This window comes from Wyeomyia smithii, chromosome 2 (assembly GCF_029784165.1).
Source record: "Wyeomyia smithii strain HCP4-BCI-WySm-NY-G18 chromosome 2, ASM2978416v1, whole genome shotgun sequence".
NCBI lineage: Eukaryota > Metazoa > Arthropoda > Insecta > Diptera > Culicidae > Wyeomyia > Wyeomyia smithii.
The window spans coordinates 163,499,005-163,525,599 of NC_073695.1; the positions used below are offsets into that span (position 1 = coordinate 163,499,005).

Sequence of the window (26,595 nt, forward strand, 5' to 3'; positions counted from 1 at the left end):
TAAGAATTATATACGATAACCACTTTTTTCAAAAAGGCAAGTTCATTTAGAAGGTTGTTTATCCTACTTTAGTTGTTTAAATTTTTATTTTTTCTCCTATTCATACCGGTAATTGCAAAAATTTGACGTTTCTTAATTTCTGATTTTAAAGATTCGTGAGCATGTAGAATGGTATCGTAAAATTATAAATACAGACTAAGATGCTCACAAGGTCTTCTTTCTTGGAAAAAGCAGGAGGTATTAAATTAGCACCCTAATATGAAAGTTCAACGACGTCCGCAGGATGTTTATGAATAGAAATAATTATTCCATGTAATGGAAACCTAAGTGCGATTACGTCCGCCGTGTAAATTATTTCCCGGTATTTAAAGTGCATTTTTCTATTTTCGTCACCACATGTAAGCCGTAGTTGTCAGTACGTGTTGTTGACATTTCGTTATGCTTCCATTGCCTGCGGTTAATCTAGCTCTAGTCGTTTCTACATTCATCTTTTCAAACGCTTACAATTGAGAAATACCTTTTTTTTGTCGTGTCTTAAAAAGTTTATTGTATTGTTTTGTTTTTGACTACTAGTCATCAATATCTGTTCTTCGACTAATGAAGAGATAAAATGTTTGTATCAATCATAATTATGTTATAACTTGGAAAGAGGATTGTCTATGTTAACTTGCAGGTGCACCAGAAAAATTGAACATGCTAAAAATTCACATTAATATTTTCAACTTTAAATTTCCCTTTTTAATGAACATACACTTGGAGCAAAATCACCGACAAAGTACACAAAATAGATCCTATCATTGATGACGCAAGAGAGGGAATGATTCTACATTCAACGTTTCACAAACATTGAGTTTGACATAGTTTTCTGTGCATACGATTGCATCTCTTCTGTGCTCACACGAATAGTGCTCACTTGATTTACCGGAAATATAGAGAATGCGAGTTTACTGAGAATAAGATTTTTCGAAGAGCTATGAGATTAAAATACATTTTCCGGAGAGTCAGAAAGAGGGAAAACCTTAACGAAAGATTTTTTATTTATTATACCGCACCATAGCAGTTTCGGCAGCATCGTGGATTAGATTGTTATGTAAAATCTACGGCTGTTCAAGTTTTACTTTCCTTACTATAATTTTTGGTTAGATGTTGTAGTGAACTAAGCATATACCTAAAAATTTATTGATAGTTAAATCTGAGAACAAACTACGCACGTTTTAGAAAGAAAAATGCGAGAAATGAAGTGTTTTGCTATGATCTGGGCTAAAATAATTGCATTATTCGGAAACAGAAATGGATTATGAAAATTATTTCAGGAAAAAACTTTACATGAAATTCAGGCAGGGTCAGTCAGTGTCGATGTTTGAATGTTAATCGGTAGAGTTTTATTTTGTGTGTCTCTTCGTGGCTAATATCCGTGCATCTTTATTGTGATTTTGTTTTACATTTTCGTAAAAAACAGAAACATTTTCAAACTTTATTGTATGTGATTTCACTGTGGTAGAAAACCTGCAGAGATAAATTTTTGATAGTGATTAAAAATACATTGTGCATGAGATATATCGCGTATGAAATCTCTTTCTATAGATATCTGCTATGTCTATCATTATATCTTCTTATCTTACTTTTTAATTACATAAAAAAGTATTTTAAAGTTTATTGATGAGCTGAAAACAAATATAGTGTAGAAAAACGTCCCGTATGTATCAATATAGTTTTGTCAAATTGATTTTTTCAATGCAGAATATTTCAAGTGGCCGTGAAAAAACTACAAAGTCCCGCTGTATCGATTGACACATTTTTCACGCGCAAGAGTAAAGGAAAACATAAATTAATACTAGTGATGCAGATTTCGGAAACTCGATTAACTTTAAAATTTAATACTCATTACACCGCGAATGATATTCACTGGTGGCATTTTTAGTGTGTTGTTCCCCCATTAAAGTTTAGTTGAATTAAACTGATGTGTGTGTAAACGGTATGGCAAAATAAATCAAACACTTTCGTAGACCTACTTGTACATACTTAGTTTAAACATATTTATAGTGTATTTTGATTATGAAGTGTATTCCCAGTTTAACGAAATTAATATATAAAGCCTGCTTTGTTTTAGGTATTATGAAGTATCGGTATGGGAAAAAGTGGAGTATAAATTAAATATACACATCTGAGGATAACTTGTCGACAATTGAGAATAAAATGTAGATTATAATTAAAAATTTAAAAAATCTCAGTCCGCCAGCGTTTTTCACTGGTCGGATTAAATTTAGCCCGCAGGATGTCGGTTGTATTATGCAACGTTGCTTCGGCAACTGGAAATGACAATAACAATAATAACGACAATATTAGTGAGGACTCAAATCCGGTTACTATATACAGGTATATTCTTATATCTAAAAATAAACGAGCAAATTTAATTATGCTTTAATTTGTACGTACACATAATCGCTTCAATCTTATAATAAACCAATGTGAACCATGTCTAGACAAATAGTATGGGTATTTATGTCGAGCTCGTAAACAAATACCCAGCCGTAAAAATACTCACCTCCATTGACGAGTAATGGAAGATACACAGTTTACGGCTGGGTATTCGTATACGAGCTCGATGTGAAGCCCCCCAGTATCTTTAAATTGTTATATAGAGCACTGTTACGTATCGCCTGCGCATTTGCACATTTTTTTGTAACTACCAGTTTCTTAATCATCGATAGAAAGTTGTAAATTATCTTATATAAAATTGTCACTCGCTTTTTCAGTACGCTTAGAATTTATTAGAGTAATAAGACACCAATGTAACTTACAAATGCACAGTACAAGGCTTTTCTCTAAATAAGATGATATCGAAATTGAACATTATCACATGAAACAGTAAATCGATTTAAAACTAGCACCTTAGGTTTTTGGCAATAAAAATAATCGCAATCGGATTGAAAGTTAAAAGCTTCGTAAACTTGCTGAATTACGTGAAAGCACAGAGAACAGATAGCAGGAGACCTTTATCACAGACGGCATGAGCTCATTTTCACGGAGAAATATTTTTTTTCTTCTTTGAAGTTGTACAAGCAATATTGAATCGAAAAATGTTCGGGAACATTGGAAAGTGTAGTGAAATTTGCAAAGTTTGTTATCTATTGAACATGTTTTCCATCTCTGATTTCTACTCGCACAAGCTGAAAATGTTCCAACTTGTATTGTTTTTATTATCTGCGAATATGCTATTTATAAAAAATGCTTCTTGAAAAAATAATAATATTTTCCTTAACAAGAATATTTTACATGAGATTTGCAGAGAGGAGGGGGGTAATAAAAAATCTTACGAAGCCACATTATGAGGGAAGAGGGGCACAGTGGTTTAAAACGCGAGAAAAGTGATCGTCAGCCTTTTGAGTATAAAAATGCCATTTAAAAGCTACAGTGTATTCGACAAAGTTTTTGTGCATCTTAAGGGGCATCTTTTGATATAAATAAATTTTTGATTAATTCACCTAAAAGTGAGATAAAAATTTTATTTTTTTATTTACTTATCAAATCAAAACGAAGTCTTCAGCAAAGTTGTAGACAATCTTATGTAAAAAAACTTTGCTGAAGACACTTTGGTTCTATCTCTTGAAAATCGACCACATACAGGTAGTTTTATACACAGACATCCTTAAAGTTTCTAAAAATCGAAAATTATCAAATAACTTTTTTTTGAAGTGATTTAAGAGGCCTACTATGTTCTAGACATTTTTTCATATTTGAGAAATACATCATTCTGCTGAACATACCTTGGGAAAATTTGCAGCTTTTTCATAGGGTTTAGAGCATTTTAGATAAAAAAATACACTTTTTCAAAATGAAATTTCTCGAAAAGCTGCAAAAAGCTGCAAAAACAACAGTCTTCACTCGGAAGACGGGGATTAGTACTGGCTTCCCCAGGTGGTTTCACTAGTTTCTTGCAGTCTCTTAAAGACTTGGGCGTGGGTGAAAAAATTATTTTTCACCCCCGCGCATTTTTTATCTAAAATGTCCTAAACCCTATGAAAAAGTTGAAAATTTTCCCATGATATGTTCGGCAGAATGATGTATTTTTTAAATATAAAAAAATTTCTAGAACAAAGTAGGCCACCAAAATCACTTCAGAAAAAGTTATTTTGGTATTTTTCGATTTTTAGAAACTTTAAGGATGTCTGTGTATAAAACTACCTGTATGTGGTCGATTTTCAAGAGATAGAACCAAAGTGTCTTCAGCTTCTTTTCTACATAAGATTGTCTACAACTTTGCTGAAGACTTCGTTTTGATTTGATAAGAAAATAAAAAAATAAAATTTTTATCTCACTTTTAGGTGAATTAATCAAAAGTTTATTTATATCAGAAGATGCCCCTTAAGATTCACAAAACTTTGTCGAATACACTGTAGCATTTAAATGGCATGTTTATACTTAAAAGGCTGACGATCACGTTTTTCGCGTTTTAAACCACTATGAGGGGGACGGAACTTACAAAAAAGACCTTACGTAACTTGTGGATGACGCCTTAGTTAAATCATCATTCACCCTAAGTAATCGAAACCGAAACAGTCATATACACTTATTCTTTATTCCACTGGGTCATTGCCAACATACCCAGAATTAAAGAATTAATATTGCGATTTACGACGCAAGTAAAAAAGCGATACCAGACAGTTCTTTTAGAACTAAAGCTAAGCGGTGGTGTGCTTAAACTGACAAATTTTACGGTAATGTGAGGTTTGTTCACAGATTTCTTTGTGATTAACGTTATTTCTCATATTCGTGAGACAGCTAGACAATCAAAGTTTTCATTTCCATCATTAAAATTGTCGATATTGATCAACATTCAGGAGTTTGGGGGCTGTTTTCTTCGACTGATTAAAATAGGCGCCACTGCTTAAGCCGTTCCTTACCCCATACATCAATCTTATCCAGATTAGTTTGTGGTTTTGTCGTTTGTAACTCAAGTGACATCTTATTGTAAACCGTAGAATTCCGTATTCTTTACTTTCCGTATATACGTGCTCTATGGAAATCAATCTTGAGTCTTTTAGTTTTTTCTGCTAAAGTACCATGGAACAGGGTGAAATTGATCAATTTTTATAATATTTTCCAATTAACTAGCTTCATGTACATTTTTCCAAAAATAGTATATATTTAAAAACAAGTACTGGTGTGTGCTCTAGAAAACCTCTTTGGCTATTGGTGAAATTTCTATCGTCTACTTCATGAAATAAATTCAAGAATTCTATAAGGTACTATGAGAAAAATCGGGGTGAAATTGATCACCCTTGAAATCCATACATTCTGTTGGAAATGTGCTTTTTTTCGACATGTTCATGATAAATGGTGATTTCTAAACTGAAAAATATCAATCATAGCTAGTTTGGAAACAAAACTAACGGTATTTCAGGTTAAAATTTATTCATTCTGGTACAAGAGCTGCAATTCAATCGTCGTTAGATCGATTTCAATTCAGTTCAGTGGAATAATCATTGTTGAAAATTATACTTTTCGAGCTCGAGGGCCAGTCTTTTTCGTTTTGCCAGATTTTATTTAAAACTTAGTGGCAACGCTGCTTGCTACCACCACTAAGTGTTAGTGTTAGACAGACGGCACGAAGGGCGAAACTTGAAACACCGAAGCCAGTGTCAGTGTTATATTATCGGCACCGGTGCCTTAAGCATCAGTAAACACCGGAGCTGGTGGATCTAGCTTCGGAAAACACCGGTCTCACGTAAAGAATAACATAAACAATGTTAGTTAAATATACGAGATGTTTATGTCCTCTCATTAACAAGAATTCTAAACTTTGTTTAAAGAACAAACTTTTGATTTACAAACAAATTTTTAGACCAGCAAAGCTTTATGCTGTACCGATGTGGTCAAGTTGCTGTTTAACAAGGAAGAAAACGCCTCAAAGGATTCAGAATAAAATTCTGAAAATGATTTTGAAGCATCCTCCTTGGTTTGGTACGCTCGAATTACATAGACTTACTGGTGTTGAACCGTTAGAAGCTATGTCAAATAAAATTATTAACAATTTTCGACAAAAATCGTTGCAATCCTCAATTGCAACGATAAGCTCTTTATAGCCAATAAGTTACCAATTAAGCTAGTTGTAAGTTTACTTCTCCTTTTTTGACAAGCAGGTTTGAATCCCTACGAACGATAAGTCCTAATTGCGAAAGCAAACAAATCCTAACAATTAAAATTACAAATTTCTAACAGTGTTGAGAAGTCATCATTTGTGATTGGACACACATACTTATTACTTACTAATATTTATCATAAATACTTAAGCTACTAAAAAATCCCCCCTAAAAAAATTTAAAAATAATAAACAATGTGAGTATATTTGGGAACGTTTTTCTTCGCATTAGGCCTAGCCTCTGCTATAAGGCAGTGACCGAGGTGTGTCTGTGAAGCCCTCGTTTCCGGTGTTTGCCGAAGCTTGAGGCACTGGCGCCGATCATATAACACTGACACTGGCTTCGGTGTTTCATGTTCCGCCCTTCGTGCCGTCTGTCTGACACCAACACTGAGTGACAATTGCTAAACATGCCGTTTCGTGTTTTAAATATATCCCTCAGTGCAGAGCGTGTTTTGGACATGGCTGCCTCACTGATCAATTTAACCCCATTCCACGGTACTTAACATTCTAAGCCAAATACATGTGTAAAGTTCCATCCACATCAACAAAGTTCGATTAAACTTTTGTGTATATTCAAACTAATTTGGCTTGATTTTTAAGCTTGTTTAGATACCTTAGCGCATGCCAAGCGTGTACTCTAGCGGATTTTACTTTTTCGTGATGCGGCGATTTTCCTCGAAAAATTATGTCTATCTTCGGTACAAAGAACGTTTAAAATGATGCCTGGGAGTTTCAGGAACAGCAATTTTCGAAAAAAAAATTAAATAAAACTCTGTTCAACGAATTCCTTCAAACAAACTGATCTAAAATAAAAAGATTTAGCATAGGAACACATGAAATTTACATGTTATTTTCAAATTAAGTAATTCCTGATATCAATGTACATAGACCACTCTGACTTCATATATAATTTACTGGAATCCTGGAATCGTTCCACAACAGAGTAGTGTGGCCATTCTGTTTAAGATAAAATTTCAACATGTCATATACCAGCTGTAAGATTCGATTTTTTGAAATTTTCATAATATCATAAATTCAGTTTTTTGGGTAGATGCGGCTTATACAAAAAACTCATTTTTGAAAAAATGTTCATAGACCTCTAAGTTCCGCAATGGCTCATATAACATTGGGAAGGAAAGATTTCTGATGCTAACAGTTTTCATAAAGCTACGGAAAAATATTCAACCTCGTTGGATAGCTAAAATATACGAGATGTTTATGATATTACAATTATCCCCATTTTTATTTTCCTTCATACTAAGGAGTTAATTTGCAATGCTCTCGCGGTGCGCCATTTCATCGCTGTACGTACTAGGAGCCAAAAAAAAATTCTATCTGCATTTTTTAAATGTTGAAAAAAAGTTTAATGACATTTACGGATTTTCAATCAATAAACGAACAAATACAGGAATATAGACACATAGATCTGGCAGCGCTTAAAATCTTATTTCAAACGTGCGCTAACACTATGGGTTAAGCCTATATCTATACATATAAAAATGCAGTCCGGTCTGACTGTCTGTCTGCCTGTGTGATCGATATAGGATTGGAAACTACTGAACCAACCGGCGCGAAATTTTGTAAATAGGGGTTTTAGGGGCCGAGAAAGGTTCCTATGATGGTTTGAGACCCCTCTCTCTTCTGGAAGGGAGGGGTCCTATACAAATGAAACACTAATTTCTGCACGTCTCAAAAACTAACCAAGCAAATGGAACCAAATTTTCATGTAAATTTTTTTAGGAGTAACAAATATGTCCATAATGGTTCGACACCCCTCCCTCTTCTGGAAAGGAGGGGTTCCATACAAAAGAAACACAAATTTCTGCATATCTCGAGAACTAACCAAGTGAATAGAACCAAATTTGGTAGGTGGATGTTTTTGGGGGTAACAAATATGTTTATAATGGTTTGACACTCCTCCCTCTTCTGTAAGGGAGGGGTTCCAAACGGATGAAATACAATCTCGAGAACTAACCAAATAAATGGAACCAAATTCGGTAGGTGAATGTTTTTAGGGGTAACAAACATGTTCATAATGTTTCCACACCCCTCCTTCTTCTGAAAGGGAGGGGTTCTACACAAATGAAACTCAAATTTCTGCATATCTCGAGAACTAATCAAGTAGAAGAAACCAAATTTGATATGTTGAGGTTGAAAGCCAGAAAAATTTTCATGGTGGTTCGACACCCCTCGCACTTCTAGATGGGAGGGCTCTTATACAAATCAAACACAAATTGCTATGGTTTGACACTCCCTTGGGAAGGGAGGGTGGTCTCCCATACTAACTAAACGAATATTTCAACCAGGTTTTCCGAAAAACAGCCTAAAATGATCGGGTCGATGCACAGGAGCCTAAACTCGACTCCAGACGTCATTTTTAAATTTAAGATGGAAACTTCCCGTTTCTATTCGGAAAATGTCTCCAAGTACCGTTTTAAAGTCCAAGATGGCGACTTGCGGTTTTTGAAAAACAGCAGAAAGAGACCAAATACCACCCAATATGGGTATTTCCGAAATCGTAATGATGCACTGAAGCCACAAATCGACCTCAGACAACATTTTGAATTGTAAGATGGCGACTTTCGGTGTTCAGATAACAGCCGAAAATTACCAACTAATATCCAATATGGTTATTTCTTTAACCAGGATGACGCTCAGAGACCAGAAATTGTCTCCAAACGCCATTTTGAAATCCAAGAGGGCGACTTTCGGTTTCTGGAAAATAGCCTAAAATGACCAAACACGACCAAATATTAGTGTTTCTTTAACCAGAATGACGCTCAGAGGCCAGAAATTGTCTCCTAATGCCATTTTGAAATCCAAGATGGCAACTTCCGGTTTCTGAAAAATCGCGCAAAATGACCAAATATCACCCAACATGGGTATTTCCGGGATCGTAATGATGCACTGAAGCCACAAATCGACCTCAGACAACATTTTTAATTCTAAGATGACGGCTTCCGGTGTCTGGAAAACAGCCGAAAATGAATAAATACCATCCAATATTTAACCAGAATGACGCTCAGAGGCCAGAAATTGTCTCCAAATGTCATTTTGAAATCCAAGATATCGTCTTCCGGTTTCTGGTAAATAGCCGAAAATAACCAAATGCCACCCAACATAAGTGTTTCTTTAACCAGAATGACGCTCAGAGGCCAGAAATTGTCCTCAAATGTCAATTTGAATCCCAAGATTATGACTTCCGGTTTCTGGAAAACATCCGAAAATGCTCAAATACTACCCAATATAGGTGTTCCTTCAACCAGAATGACGCTCTAGGGCCAGAAATTGTCTCCAAATGCTATTTTGGAATCCAAGATGGCGACTTCCGGTTTGTGAAAAACAAACCTAAAATAACCCAATACCATCCATTATGAGTATCTCCGGAACCATTATGACGCAATGAGCTAAGAACAATTTGAATTGAATTGAAATTCAATTGAATTGAATTGTGAGACGGCAACTTGACCGAATAATACTCAATATGAATATTTCCGTAATCGAGATGATACATAGAAACCAAACATTGACCCTGGACACCATTTTGAATTTAGAGATGAACACTTTCAGTTTCTGGAAAACAACCAAAATAACTGAATACCACCCAATATGAGTAATTCCGGTGTCAGATTGATACCAGAAAAACAACTGAAAATGGCCGAATACCACCCAATATGAATATACAGTAAGGTCGTTTTTTTACGCGGGTTGCTTTCCTCCATTACTCAGAAACGGTACAAGATATCGACCTCATTTCAATCACGTTTTCCGTTTCAAGCCACGAGTGATCATATTTCAGTTTTCAAAAAATTTTCAATTTTCGGTTTAAATACTCAAAATTTAAAATATTGCATTTTGGTCTCTAGATTGGCCACTATCATATTCAAACGAGGTTTTATCGTTTTATGACGGTTTTCTTCATTATATTTGCAACTCAAAAAAGTCGCTTTTTACGCGGACCCATACCAATTTGGAACGCATCTCCTGCGTAAAAAACGACCTTAGTGTATTCAGAAAAAAAAGTGATTCACAGAAACCAAAAACCGAGGATGTTGTCATTCCGATAAAACCAATAATTTCAAACGATTTGTCTTTTGACTTTGATCATATCCTATGCCCGATTCGTCGTGCATTTGCAGACTGCAAACACATCGCAAAGTGTCAATGTTTTTGGAATGTTTAAAAATATTTAATTAAACACAAAATTAGTTATTTATGAATTTTATATATTTTGTAATCTCACTTTAGATGCTATAAATGTGTAATCTGTATGTACAGACTCTGCATCAGAATTAAAACAGAAATTATTTTATACATGTGGCACCCCTCGCTACACAAATATATTTTTGGATAGCAAGACTGCGTATCTAACCTTATTTTCAACACGATCTCAAGGGAATCATGTGATTGAAATCGAACGAGTTTTGAATCTCTTTAACCAGTTATTATTTCACTGTTACTTTAAGTATCGGAACAACGAAATACACGAAACTAGAAAAATCTGTACCAATCTCTATTTTTGACAAAAATCTTTTATCTGTGTGGTACAGAATCTTTACAAGAAAAATATACTTTTCCATACCACTATTATGTTTTGCAGATGGTATAAGATACCTTCGTATTGTATAAATGTTTGGCAGTAAGCATCTACCCTCCAAAGAGTACGATTGTTTACAGTCTTATGTTAACAAATTTTATTTTTTCTTCTTTGCACTGAACAGTTAATTAGCAATGCTGTCACTGTCCGAAAGCCAATGTTATATCAGCAGCACCACCATCTTGTACAGGGTATCACCGTGAAAGTGATACACTGTATTTATGCCATTAAATTGAATTTTTATCATCATGGTTACAGTTGAATCAGTTCGCCTTCAATGTAGTCCCAAATACTGAAGCCCAATGGATGCGAATCGGAAGGAGATGCGGGCCATTCAGATGTTCTGATACACGGTAAATTTACGTTGCACCACTTTTGAACAATCCATGCCTTTTGCGCATGCATTGAATCTTGTTGAAAGCAGAAACTGTCTTCTCGAAATAATTCACATGACAACAATTGTTCTTTAATGACGTGTTGTAGATAGCACTCTTTATTAACTTTCACCCTTGTTAATGTATAGCAGTAGCAACCTTCCTCTGTTGGATATTGGTTTAGAGTTAGAGTTTGTTGGATATTGGTTATTGGTTTAGATATAGGTTTTAGAAAAAACCCGAGACGCTCTACGACCAGTATCAATGAGCTCGTGCAAAGTTAAACTGAGTAACAGTTTTCCAGATTTGAATCCAACTTGAATCTGCTTTCTCTCGATAGTTTGAGCAAATATCTTAAAATAACAATATAGTTCACTCTCGAATTTCCCATATATTTCCGTGAAGACAGACAGGAAACACCCCCTCTTGTGGTGAAAAAGGTAACTAAACTCATTGCACAGTGGTACAGTAAGGCAATTCAGGCGGACATCAGCTTTTCGTTGCGATTTTGGTTTGCGGTTTAAAGTCATAGTTTTTGTAAAAAGTTGTTTTTTATACATAGTCCTCTATTTATGTGCAAATGAAAATTGGGGTGGTCCTAAAATCAACGAAATAAAAACAAACTAACTTGTTTTTATTTGCATAAATAATTGTAAACATTCTTTGGCAAACTTGTAGATCAACTAATTCTAAGTAACTTTGTAAAAAACTTTTTTGTAGACATTAAATTTGGTTTCCAAAAACAGTCTTTTCGCTCTATTTTTTCAATTCAAATTTAAAAACAAAGTTTTCTTCGGTAACTTTAATAAAAAATACGCCAATTTTGACGAAAAAACATTGTCGATATATTGTACAGATGAAGAGTTTTCACTATTTCTATTTTAAATATAGGCCCTTTTGAAATATTGATGTCTCCGTTTAGGGCAAACATAAATAATATTTTTTGGTATCATTTGAAAGAACAAATATTGTATAAATATTGTGAAGAAATACCGAAAGTTGCTTAAAATTAGTTGATCTACAACTGTGCCGATGAATGTATACATTTATTTCTGCAAATAAAAAAGTTAGTTTTTTCTATTTAGTCGATTCCAGGACCACCCTAATTTTCATTTGCACATAAAAAATAGACTAAATATAAGAAACAAGTTCTTAAAAAAAAATTTACTCTAAAACCACACAATCGCATCGAAAAACTCATGTCCGCCTACATTACCTTACTGTACCACTGTGCATTGTTGTTGAATTTCTGTGAGCGTGTGACATTCTCACACACGAAACTGAATTTACTCAATTTAAGATTTAGTTGACTCAATTTTATACTTTCACAGAAAAAATATGTTGTAGATTTCGTGCGTATATTGTTTGTACGTAAAACTAACGCCATTCCGGGAGTTAAATATTGATAATATAATAGATGTAGCTTATCGAGGCACGAAGAAGAAATATTCATATAATCAGGCCACGACGTGTAAATGGTAAACTAATCCCGAGTTGCTATAGACGTGGTTCCCTGTGTAACTTAACTAGCTCAGATCCATCACGGGAAGCAACTACTGCGGCCGAAGCAAATGTGCGGCCGTCAAGCTCAAGCTCAATAATCAGGCCACGAAGTGTACAACTAAATGAATGTTTCAATTATCTCGTGAAAAAGATAGAAGGAGAAGCCGCACAATGGTTGTCAATAGTCGTATATGGTTGTTGTGCAACTTTTAGCATAGATAACACTTGAATGTTCTATCAATTTAACAATTTAAGTATGGATACATATAATGTTGTAATTGGTTTAAAAGCTTTATTATATCATATATAAAAGATATTCAACAAAACAAACATAATTATTGATAACAAATCAAATGTTATGCAAAAACTATTATTTATTGTTTAGTTTTCTTCGTTTTGAAAGTATTTTTTGTTTTTTTTTTTCATCTCTCCGATTTTTTTGCTCTTGAGTTCTAATCTTCGTATTCATCACTTGCAGCTTTGCTTTAACCAGCATATTTATGTATTTACTAGCTGACCCGGCAAACTTCGTCCCGCCTATTTTGGGTTTAATTTAATAATTTTCAACATTCCAAATTCATTGATTTCTTGCGATTTGTTTATATCGTTTGAAATTATTGGTTTTATCGGAATGACAACATCCTCGACTTTCGCCTTTAGTACATCACCTCTAATCCGAAAACACTCATATTGGGTGGTATTCGGTTATTTTCGTTGTTTTCCAGAAACTGAAAGTGGTCAGCTTCGAATTCAAGATCGTGTCCAAAGTCAATGCTTGGCTTCTTTACATTATTTCGATTACGGAAATATTCATATGCAGTAGTATTCGGCTGTTTCCCAGAAGTTGTCATCTTACAATTCAAAATAGTGTCTGAGGTCAACTTTTAGCTCCATGCATCATTCTGGTTAAAGAAACTTTCATATTGGGTGGTATTTGGTCCCTTTGGGCTATTTTCCAGAAACCGGAAGTCACCACCCTGGATTTTAAAATGGCATTTGGAGACATTTTCTGGCCCCTGAGCGTCATTCTGGTTAAAGAAACACCCATATTTGGTTGTTTTTGGGTCATTTTCGGCAGTTTTCCAGTCACCAAATGTCGCCATTTCTCTGATTTCTACTCGCACAAGCTGAAAATGTTCCAACTTGTATTGTTTTTATTATCTGCGAATATGCTATTTATAAAAAATGCTTCTTGAAAAAATAATAATATTTTCCTTAACAAGAATATTTTACATGAGATTTGCAGAGAGGAGGGGGGTAATAAAAAATCTTACGAAGCCACATTATGAGGGAAGAGGGGCACAGTGGTTTAAAACGCGAGAAAAGTGATCGTCAGCCTTTTGAGTATAAAAATGCCATTTAAAAGCTACAGTGTATTCGACAAAGTTTTTGTGCATCTCAAGGGGCATCTTTTGATATAAATAAATTTTTGATTAATTCACCTAAAAGTGAGATAAAAATTTTATTTTTTTATTTACTTATCAAATCAAAACGAAGTCTTCAGCAAAGTTGTAGACAATCTTATGTAGAAAAACTTTGCTGAAGACACTTTGGTTCTATCTCTTGAAAATCGACCATATACAGGTAGTTTTATACACAGACATCCTTAAAGTTTCTAAAAATTGAAAATTATCAAATAACTTTTTTTTGAAGTGATTTAAGGGGCCTACTATGTTCTAGACATTTTTTCATATTTGAGAAATACATCATTCTGCTGAACATACCTTGGGAAAATTTGCAGCTTTTTCATAGGGTTTAGAGCATTTTAGATAAAAAAATACACTTTTTCAAAATGAAATTTCTCGAAAAGCTGCAAAAAGCTGCAAAAACAACAGTCTTCACTCGGAAGACGGGGATTAGTACTGGCTTCCCCAGGTGGTTTCACTAGTTTCTTGCAGTCTCTTGAAGACTTGAGCGTGGGTGAAAAAATTATTTTTCACCCCCGCGCATTTTTTATCTAAAATGTCCTAAACCCTATGAAAAAGTTGAAAATTTTCCCATGATATGTTCGGCAGAATGATGTATTTTTTAAATATAAAAAAATTTCTAGAACAAAGTAGGCCACCAAAATCACTTCAGAAAAAGTTATTTTGGTATTTTTCGATTTTTAGAAACTTTAAGGATGTCTGTGTATAAAACTACCTGTATGTGGTCGATTTTCAAGAGATAGAACCAAAGTGTCTTCAGCTTCTTTTCTACATAAGATTGTCTACAACTTTGCTGAAGACTTCGTTTTGATTTGATAAGAAAATAAAAAAATAAAATTTTTATCTCACTTTTAGGTGAATTAATCAAAAGTTTATTTATATCAGAAGATGCCCCTTAAGATTCACAAAACTTTGTCGAATACACTGTAGCATTTAAATGGCATGTTTATACTTAAAAGGCTGACGATCACGTTTTTCGCGTTTTAAACCACTATGAGGGGGACGGAACTTACAAAAAAGACCTTACGTAACTTGTGGATGACGCCTTAGTTAAATCATCATTCACCCTAAGTAATCGAAACCGAAACAGTCATATACACTTATTCTTTATTCCACTGGGTCATTGCCAACATACCCAGAATTAAAGAATTATTATTGCGATTTACGACGCAAGTAAAAAAGCGATACCAGACAGTTCTTTTAGAACTAAAGCTAAGCGGTGGTGTGCTTAAACTGACAAATTTTACGGTAATGTGAGGTTTGTTCACAGATTTCTTTGTGATTAACGTTATTTCTCATATTCGTGAGACAGCTAGACAATCAAAGTTTTCATTTCCATCATTAAAATTGTCGATATTGATCAACATTCAGGAGTTTGGGGGCTGTTTTCTTCGACTGATTAAAATAGGCGCCACTGCTTAAGCCGTTCCTTACCCCATACATCAATCTTATCCAGATTAGTTTGTGGTTTTGTCGTTTGTAACTCAAGTGACATCTTATTGTAAACCGTAGAATTTTACTTTCCGTATATACGTGCTCTATGGAAATCAATCTTGAGTCTTTTAGTTTTTTCTGCTAAAGTACCATGGAACAGGGTGAAATTGATCAATTTTTATAATATTTTCCAATTAACTAGCTTCATGTACATTTTTCCAAAAATAGTATATATTTAAAAACAAGTACTGGTGTGTGCTCTAGAAAACCTCTTTGGCTATTGGTGAATTTTCTATCGTCTACTTCATGAAATAAATTCAAGAATTCTATAAGGTACTATGAGAAAAATCGGGGTGAAATTGATCACCCTTGAAATCCATACATTCTGTTGGAAATGTGCTTTTTTTCGACATGTTCATGATAAATGGTGATTTCTAAACTGAAAAATATCAATCATAGCTAGTTTGGAAACAAAACTAACGGTATTTCAGGTTAAAATTTATTCATTCTGGTACAAGAGCTGCAATTCAATCGTCGTTAGATCGATTTCAATTCAGTTCAGTGGAATAATCATTGTTGAAAATTATACTTTTCGAGCTCGAGGGCCAGTCTTTTTCGTTTTGCCAGATTTTATTTAAAACTTAGTGGCAACGCTGCTTGCTACCACCACTAAGTGTTAGTGTTAGACAGACGGCACGAAGGGCGAAACTTGAAACACCGAAGCCAGTGTCAGTGTTATATTATCGGCACCGGTGCCTTAAGCATCAGTAAACACCGGAGCTGGTGGATCTAGCTTCGGAAAACACCGGTCTCACGTAAAGAATAACATAAACAATGTTAGTTAAATATACGAGATGTTTATGTCCTCTCATTAACAAGAATTCTAAACTTTGTTTAAAGAACAAACTTTTGATTTACAAACAAATTTTTAGACCAGCAAAGCTTTATGCTGTACCGATGTGGTCAAGTTGCTGTTTAACAAGGAAGAAAACGCCTCAAAGGATTCAGAATAAAATTCTGAAAATGATTTTGAAGCATCCTCCTTGGTTTGGTACGCTCGAATTACATAGACTTACTGGTGTTGAACCGTTAGAAGCTATGTCAAATAAAATTATTAACAATTTTCGACAAAAATCGTTGCAATCCTCAATTGCAACGATAAGCTCTTTATAGCCAATAAGTTACCAATTAAGCTAGTTGTAAGTTTACTTCTCCTTTTTTGACAAGCAGGTTTGAATCCCTACGAACGATAAGTCCTAATTGCGAAAGCAAACAAATCCTAACAATTAAAATTACAAATTTCTAACAGTGTTGAGAAGTCATCATTTGTGATTGGACACACATACTTATTACTTACTAATATTTATCATAAATACTTAAGCTACTAAAAAATCCCCCCTAAAAAAATTTAAAAATAATAAACAATGTGAGTATATTTGGGAACGTTTTTCTTCGCATTAGGCCTAGCCTCTGCTATAAGGCAGTGACCGAGGTGTGTCTGTGAAGCCCTCGTTTCCGGTGTTTGCCGAAGCTTGAGGCACTGGTGCCGATCATATAACACTGACACTGGCTTCGGTGTTTCATGTTTCGCCCTTCGTGCCGTCTGTCTGACACCAACACTGAGTGACAATTGCTAAACATGCCGTTTCGTGTTTTAAATATATCCCTCAGTGCAGAGCGTGTTTTGGACATGGCTGCCCCACTGATCAATTTAACCCCATTCCACGGTACTTAACATTCTAAGCCAAATACATGTGTAAAGTTCCATCCACATCAACAAAGTTCGATTAAACTTTTGTGTATATTCAAACTAATTTGGCTTGATTTTTAAGCTTGTTTAGATACCTTAGCGCATGCCAAGCGTGTACTCTAGCGGATTTTACTTTTTCGTGATGCGGCGATTTTCCTCGAAAAATTATGTCTATCTTCGGTACAAAGAACGTTTAAAATGATGCCTGGGAGTTTCAGGAACAGCAATTTTCGAAAAAAAAATTAAATAAAACTCTGTTCAACGAATTCCTTCAAACAAACTGATCTAAAATAAAAAGATTTAGCATAGGAACACATGAAATTTACATGTTATTTTCAAATTAAGTAATTCCTGATATCAATGTACATAGACCACTCTGACTTCATATATAATTTACTGGAATCCTGGAATCGTTCCACAACAGAGTAGTGTGGCCATTCTGTTTAAGATAAAATTTCAACATGTCATATACCAGCTGTAAGATTCGATTTTTTGAAATTTTCATAATATCATAAATTCAGTTTTTTGGGTAGATGCGGCTTATACAAAAAACTCATTTTTGAAAAAATGTTCATAGACCTCTAAGTTCCGCAATGGCTCATATAACATTGGGAAGGAAAGATTTCTGATGCTAACAGTTTTCATAAAGCTACGGAAAAATATTCAACCTCGTTGGATAGCTAAAATATACGAGATGTTTATGATATGGTTTGACACTCCTCCCTCTTCTGTAAGGGAGGGGTTCCAAACGGATGAAATACAATCTCGAGAACTAACCAAATAAATGGAACCAAATTCGGTAGGTGAATGTTTTTAGGGGTAACAAACATGTTCATAATGTTTCCACACCCCTCCTTCTTCTGAAAGGGAGGGGTTCTACACAAATGAAACTCAAATTTCTGCATATCTCGAGAACTAATCAAGTAGAAGAAACCAAATTTGATATGTTGAGGTTGAAAGCCAGAAAAATTTTCATGGTGGGTCGACACCCCTCGCACTTCTAGATGGGAGGGCTCTTATACAAATCAAACACAAATTGCTATGGTTTGACACTCCCTTGGGAAGGGAGGGTGGTCTCCCATACTAACTAAACGAATATTTCAACCAGGTTTTCCGAAAAACAGCCTAAAATGATCGGGTCGATGCACAGGAGCCTAAACTCGACTCCAGACGTCATTTTTAAATTTAAGATGGAAACTTCCGGTTTCTATTCGGAAAATGTCTCCAAGTACCGTTTTGAAGTCCAAGATGGCGACTTGCGGTTTTTGAAAAACAGCAGAAAGAGACCAAATACCACCCAATATGGGTATTTCCGAAATCGTAATGATGCACTGAAGCCACAAATCGACCTCAGACAACATTTTGAATTGTAAGATGGCGACTTTCGGTGTTCAGATAACAGCCGAAAATTACCAACTAATATCCAATATGGTTATTTCTTTAACCAGGATGACGCTCAGAGACCAGAAATTGTCTCCAAACGCCATTTTGAAATCCAAGAGGGCGACTTTCGGTTTCTGGAAAATAGCCTAAAATGACCAAACACGACCAAATATTAGTGTTTCTTTAACCAGAATGACGCTCAGAGGCCAGAAATTGTCTCCTAATGCCATTTTGAAATCCAAGATGGCAACTTCCGGTTTCTGAAAAATCGCGCAAAATGACCAAATATCACCCAACATGGGTATTTCCGGGATCGTAATGATGCACTGAAGCCACAAATCGACCTCAGACAACATTTTTAATTCTAAGATGACGGCTTCCGGTGTCTGGAAAACAGCCGAAAATGAATAAATACCATCCAATATTTAACCAGAATGACGCTCAGAGGCCAGAAATTGTCTCCAAATGCCATTTTGAAATCCAAGATATCGTCTTCCGGTTTCTGGTAAATAGCCGAAAATAACCAAATGCCACCCAACATAAGTGTTTCTTTAACCAGAATGACGCTCAGAGGCCAGAAATTGTCCTCAAATGTCAATTTGAATCCCAAGATTATGACTTCCGGTTTCTGGAAAACATCCGAAAATGCTCAAATACTACCCAATATAGGTGTTCCTTCAACCAGAATGACGCTCTAGGGCCAGAAATTGTCTTCAAATGCTATTTTGGAATCCAAGATGGCGACTTCCGGTTTGTGAAAAACAAACCTAAAATAACCCAATACCATCCATTATGAGTATCTCCGGAACCATTATGACGCAATGAGCTAAGAACAATTTGAATTGAATTGAAATTCAATTGAATTGAATTGTGAGACGGCAACTTGACCGAATAATACTCAATATGAATATTTCCGTAATCGAGATGATACATAGAAACCAAACATTGACCCTGGACACCATTTTGAATTTAGAGATGAACACTTTCAGTTTCTGGAAAACAACCAAAATAACTGAATACCACCCAATATGAGTAATTCCGGTGTCAGATTGATACCAGAAAAACAACTGAAAATGGCCGAATACCACCCAATATGAATATACAGTAAGGTCGTTTTTTTACGCGGGTTGCTTTCCTTCATTACTCAAAAACGGTACAAGATATCGACCTCATTTCAATCACGTTTTCCGTTTCAAGCCACGAGTGATCATATTTCAGTTTTCAAAAAATTTTCAATTTTCGGTTTAAATACTCAAAATTTAAAATATTGCATTTTGGTCTCTAGATTGGCCACTATCATATTCAAACGAGGTTTTATCGTTTTATGACGGTTTTCTTCATTATATTTGCAACTCAAAAAAGTCGCTTTTTACGCGGACCCATACCAATTTGGAACGCATCTCCTGCGTAAAAAACGACCTTAGTGTATTCAGAAAAAAAAGTGATTCACAGAAACCAAAAACCGAGGATGTTGTCATTCCGATAAAACCAATAATTTCAAACGATTTGTCTTTTGACTTTGATCATATCCTATGCCCGATTCGTCGTGCATTTGCAGACTGCAAACACATCGCAAAGTGTCAATGTTTTTGGAATGTTTAAAAATATTTAATTAAACACAAAATTAGTTATTTATGAATTTTATATATTTTGTAATCTCACTTTAGATGCTATAAATGTGTAATCTGTATGTACAGACTCTGCATCAGAATTAAAACAGAAATTATTTTATACATGTGGCACCCCTCGCTACACAAATATATTTTTGGATAGCAAGACTGCGAATCTAACCTTATTTTCAACACGATCTCAAGGGAATCAGGTGATTGAAATCGAAAGAGTTTTGAATCTCTTTAACCAGTTATTATTTCACTGTTACTTTAAGTATCGGAACAACGAAATACACGAAACTAGAAAAATCTGTACCAATCTCTATTTTTGACAAAAATCTTTTATCTGTGTGGTACAGAATCTTTACAAGAAAAATATACTTTTCCATACCACTATTATGTTTTGCAGATGGTATAAGATACCTTCGTATTGTATAAATGTTTGGCAGTAAGCATCTACCCTCCAAAGAGTACGATTGTTTACAGTCTTATGTTAACAAATTTTATTTTTTCTTCTTTGCACTGAACAGTTAATTAGCAATGCTGTCACTGTCCGAAAGCCAATGTTATATCAGCAGCACCACCATCTTGTACAGGGTATCACCGTGAAAGTGATACACTGTATTTATGCCATTAAATTGAATTTTTATCATCATGGTTACAGTTGAATCAGTTCGCCTTCAATGTAGTCCCAAATACTGAAGCCCAATGGATGCGAATCGGAAGGAGATGCGGGCCATTCAGATGTTCTGATACACGGTAAATTTACGTTGCACCACTTTTGAACAATCCATGCCTTTTGCGCATGCATTGAATCTTGTTGAAAGCAGAAACTGTCTTCTCGAAATAATTCACATGACAACAATTGTTCTTTAATGACGTGTTGTAGATAGCACTTTTTATTAACTTTCACCCTTGTTAATGTATAGCAGTAGCAACCTTCCTCTGTTGGATATTGGTTTAGAGTTAGAGTTTGTTGGATATTGGTTATTGGTTTAGATATAGGTTTTAGAAAAAACCCGAGACGCTCTACGACCAGTATCAATGAGCTCGTGCAAAGTTAAACTGAGTAACAGTTTTCCAGATTTGAATCCAACTTGAATCTGCTTTCTCTCGATAGTTTGAGCAAATATCTTAAAATAACAATATAGTTCACTCTCGAATTTCCCATATATTTCCGTGAAGACAGACAGGAAACACCCCCTCTTGTGGTGAAAAAGGTAACTAAACTCATTGCACAGTGGTACAGTAAGGCAATTCAGGCGGACATCAGCTTTTCGTTGCGATTTTGGTTTGCGGTTTAAAGTCATAGTTTTTGTAAAAAGTTGTTTTTTATACATAGTCCTCTATTTATGTGCAAATGAAAATTAGGGTGGTCCTAAAATCAACGAAATAAAAACAAACTAACTTGTTTTTATTTGCATAAATAATTGTAAACATTCTTTGGCAAACTTGTAGATCAACTAATTCTAAGTAACTTTGTAAAAAACTTTTTTGTAGACATTAAATTTGGTTTCCAAAAACAGTCTTTTCGCTCTATTTTTTCAATTCAAATTTAAAAACAAAGTTTTCTTCGGTAACTTTAATCAAAAATACGCCAATTTTGACGAAAAAACATTGTCGATATATTGTACAGATGAAGAGTTTTCACTATTTCTATTTTAAATATAGGCCCTTTTGAAATATTGATGTCTCCGTTTAGGGCAAACATAAATAATATTTTTTGGTATCATTTGAAAGAACAAATATTGTATAAATATTGTGAAGAAATACCGAAAGTTGCTTAAAATTAGTTGATCTACAACTGTGCCGATGAATGTATACATTTATTTCTGCAAATAAAAAAGTTAGTTTTTTCTATTTAGTCGATTCCAGGACCACCCTAATTTTCATTTGCACATAAAAAATAGACTAAATATAAGAAACAAGTTCTTAAAAAAAAATTTACTCTAAAACCACACAATCGCATCGAAAAACTCATGTCCGCCTACATTACCTTACTGTACCACTGTGCATTGTTGTTGAATTTCTGTGAGCGTGTGACATTCTCACACACGAAACTGAATTTACTCAATTTAAAATTTAGTTGACTCAATTTTATACTTTCACAGAAAAAATATGTTGTAGATTTCGTGCGTATATTGTTTGTACGTAAAACTAACGCCATTCCGGGAGTTAAATATTGATAATATAATAGATGTAGCTTATCGAGGCACGAAGAAGAAATATTCATATAATCAGGCCACGACGTGTAAATGGTAAACTAATCCCGAGTTGCTATAGACGTGGTTCCCTGTGTAACTTAACTAGCTCAGATCCATCACGGGAAGCAACTACTGCGGCCGAAGCAAATGTGCGGCCGTCAAGCTCAAGCTCAATAATCAGGCCACGAAGTGTACAACTAAATGAATGTTTCAATTATCTCGTGAAAAAGATAGAAGGAGAAGCCGCACAATGGTTGTCAATAGTCGTATATGGTTGTTGTGCAACTTTTAGCATAGATAACACTTGAATGTTCTATCAATTTAACAATTTAAGTATGGATACATATAATGTTGTAATTGGTTTAAAAGCTTTATTATATCATATATAAAAGATATTCAACAAAACAAACATAATTAGTGATAACAAATCAAATGTTATGCAAAAACTATTATTTATTGTTTAGTTTTCTTCGTTTTGAAAGTATTTTTTGTTTTTTTTTTTTCATCTCTCCGATTTTTTTGCTCTCGAGTTCTAATCTTCGTATTCATCACTTACAGCTTTGCTTTAACCAGCATATTTATGTATTTACTAGCTGACCCGGCAAACTTCGTCCCGCCTATTTTGGGTTTAATTTAATAATTTTCAACATTCCAAATTCATTGATTTCTTGCGATTTGTTTATATCGTTTGAAATTATTGGTTTTATCGGAATGACAACATCCTCGACTTTCGCCTTTAGTACATCACCTCTAATCCGAAAACACTCATATTGGGTGGTATTCGGTTATTTTCGTTGTTTTCCAGAAACTGAAAGTGGTCAGCTTCGAATTCAAGATCGTGTCCAAAGTCAATGCTTGGCTTCTTTACATTATTTCGATTACGGAAATATTCATATGCAGTAGTATTCGGCTGTTTCCCAGAAGTTGTCATCTTACAATTCAAAATAGTGTCTGAGGTCAACTTTTAGCTCCATGCATCATTCTGGTTAAAGAAACTTTCATATTGGGTGGTATTTGGTCCCTTTGGGCTATTTTCCAGAAACCGGAAGTCACCACCCTGGATTTTAAAATGGCATTTGGAGACATTTTCTGGCCCCTGAGCGTCATTCTGGTTAAAGAAACACCCATATTTGGTTGTTTTTGGGTCATTTTCGGCAGTTTTCCAGTCACCAAATGTCGCCATTTTACAACTCAAAATGTTGTCTGAGGTCGATTTGTCATCACGATTTCGGAAATACCCATATTGGGTGGTATTTGGTCATATCTCGCTGTTTCTCAGAAACCGAAGGCGCCATCTTGGATTTCAAAATGGTATTCAGAGACAATTTTTGGCCTCTGAGCGTCATTCTAGTTAAAGAAACATCCATATTAGGTGGTATTTGGTCATTTTGGTCTCTTTTCCAATCACTGGAAGTCGCCATTTTACAATTAAAATGTTGTCTGAGGTCGATTTGTGGCTTCAGTGCGTCAAAACAATCGCAGAAATACCCATATTTGGTCATTCGCCGCTGTTTTTCAGAAACCGGAAGTTGCCATCTTGGATTTCAAACTGGCATTTGGAGACAATTTCTGGCCTCTGAGCGTCATTCTGGTTAAAAAAAAAACACCCATATTAGGTGGTATTTGGTCATTTTCGGCAGTTTTCCAGTCACCGGAAGTCGCCATTTTACAACTCAAAATATTGTCGGAGGTCGACAAACGTACAAGCCGTGGAACACCACCCATGGATTGCCTCATACATAAGCGAACTTTATTATTATAAAATATTCGGCCGAGTCCACTTCACAATAAAATGTGCATTTTTTTCAGTGTACCCATTAGGGTAATATTATTGTCAAAAGTTACTCTTTTTCGCATGTCGTGTAGAACAAAATCAGAAGTGGCGCACCTAGCGGTCGAAAAGGTGACTGACGCTTCTGTCATTTTCAATTTGTCTTCATTATTTCACGTAAGTGAACTATATTGGTATTTAAGATATTTGGTTTGAGTTTATTTTTGCACCGCACACTCTGTTCGATTGAGTTTAAATGCGTGCAATGCATGCAGTGCACGATGTATCCAACGATGCAGGCGATGGTGTGACGCGATGAGTTTTGTTTTTAGATGGAATGATTTCAAAGGACAATGCAACAAACTGATGCAGCAGACGCGGCGCGAATTTCATCGCAATTCGATTTTCATGCAATTGTTGTTATGCAGGATTCAAACTCAAATCTAACTCAAGTGTAATGCACTGTTAGTAGGGTTTACGTGCAAACCGAAAATAAATGTGCATGCAAGTTTTAAAACTCACTTAGATTAGGGAAACCCATCGATAATTATCGATAGTATCGATAGTTGCTGGCTATCGATAGAATCGTTAAGCTTGCCGCGTTATCGATAGTTATTGATATTTTCCTCGCATTGGCATTTATACTTCACAATGATGCCAGAACTGAAAAAATATATTGGCCTAGACTTTGTTTAAAGAGAATTCGATGATTGTTTGCTTTCACATGAAATCCTCTTTAAAATTGTTAGAAAATTGAGGGATACTCATTTTCGCTCACTCTACCTTATACGGACAACGACAAGATTACGCCTAAGTGCGAATAATGTGTGCGAATAAACTTTTAAATATTGTTCCTGTCCACAACGGGAGCAACATTTTGTTGTTTTTCTTTATCTGGTTCTAGTTGTCAAATTATCGATAATTATCGATAGTTATCGGTGGTATCAGGGAATTTATCGATAATTATCGATAGCCGTTTTAGTCGATATTTCCCATTCCTAACTTAGATACGAGTGCAAAGTCACACTGCCTACTCTGACCAGTATTTAAAATTGTCCTTTTTGACGGTCATTCGCGTTAATTTAAAAATCCGCGTAAAAAACCTTACTGTAATAGCACTAATACTGACGCGAAGATAGTTTTTTTTTTTGCGTCGCAGTGATATTCCCTCCATCATAACATGACTTCTTTTCACCATAGTAATGAGGCAAAGAAAACAGAATATATACCATTGAAGGTCCATTGAAGTTTTCTTTGATAAAATAAACGAATCAAACAACGAGATGTAATGTTATGCAAGATTGCAATACAGTGATCACCCGATTATATCTCACCCTGATGATTTTTGGCGTGATAAAATAGGAAAAGTGATAAAATCGGGAAATTTATAAAATTTTATTTTTTTTATTGAAGATGTTAAATCAATAACTAAATACGTAAAATCAGCGATTTTAATTTTTTTTGGAAAATTCATCTGTACAAACATATGAAAAAAGCTGCAGTTGTTTTTTCAAAAATCGATATATCTGAATAATGACAAAAGATAGAGAAAAGTTGTCAAGGAATGAATTTGAGAAAACTGTCTGAGCTTTTATAAAAAAATATTTAAAAAATTCAATTTCAGGATCTCAAATTGAATTTTTTAAATATTTTACTGAAAAAAAAATTCAAAAACAAAAAGTGACTATAAAAAATCGATCATCACTATTTTTTTCTCACAACACTAAACTTTGCCGAAGACAGCATGCTGATATCTCTCACATATTGCAACCAGAAAAATCTTAAAATGTATATAACGATTTTTAATGCCTTCTCATAGAAAACTCTATGTTGCTTGCAATATGTAAGAGATAGAAACATGATGTCTTCTGTAAAGTTTCTTGTTTTGAGATCACCTAATACTTTGCCTAAGACACCAAGCGTCTATCTTTATCTAATGAAAAAGTAAATATTCTATCTCATTTTTAGGAGGATTGATCACCCAGCTTTCTACATCAAAAGATGCGTTTTCAAATATTTTTAATTTTCTCCGAACATATTATACGGTTATTATAAACATTTGTATCACTATTCAATTATTCGCACGATAACAGCAAAATGTAACATTGTGCATCGGTTGAATTTTTAATGTAAACTGCATCCAGAATGATACACAGAATTATGAAAAATATCTTAAATATTGAAGCGTAATAGAAAATCAGTTCACCCTGACATTTTTTTAATTAAATGTTTTATGATGATAAAATCGGGTGAAAAATGTGGTAAAATCAGGGGCTGATAAAATCGGGGGCAGATAAAATCTGGTACAGATATAATCGGGTGATTACTGTATTAACAATTCATCGGTGATTTATCAATCAAAGTAGTTATCACGCAAATTTTCAATGAATCAAAATA

The 26,595-nt window shown here is 34.7% G+C and overlaps 1 protein-coding gene across 1 annotated transcript in view; it reads left to right on the top strand.

The window, feature by feature from the left end:
• Positions 1-26,595, top strand: part of LOC129723049 (voltage-gated potassium channel subunit beta-2) — a 138,929-nt gene that overhangs the window by 104,511 nt on the left and 7,823 nt on the right. The window lies entirely within an intron of this gene.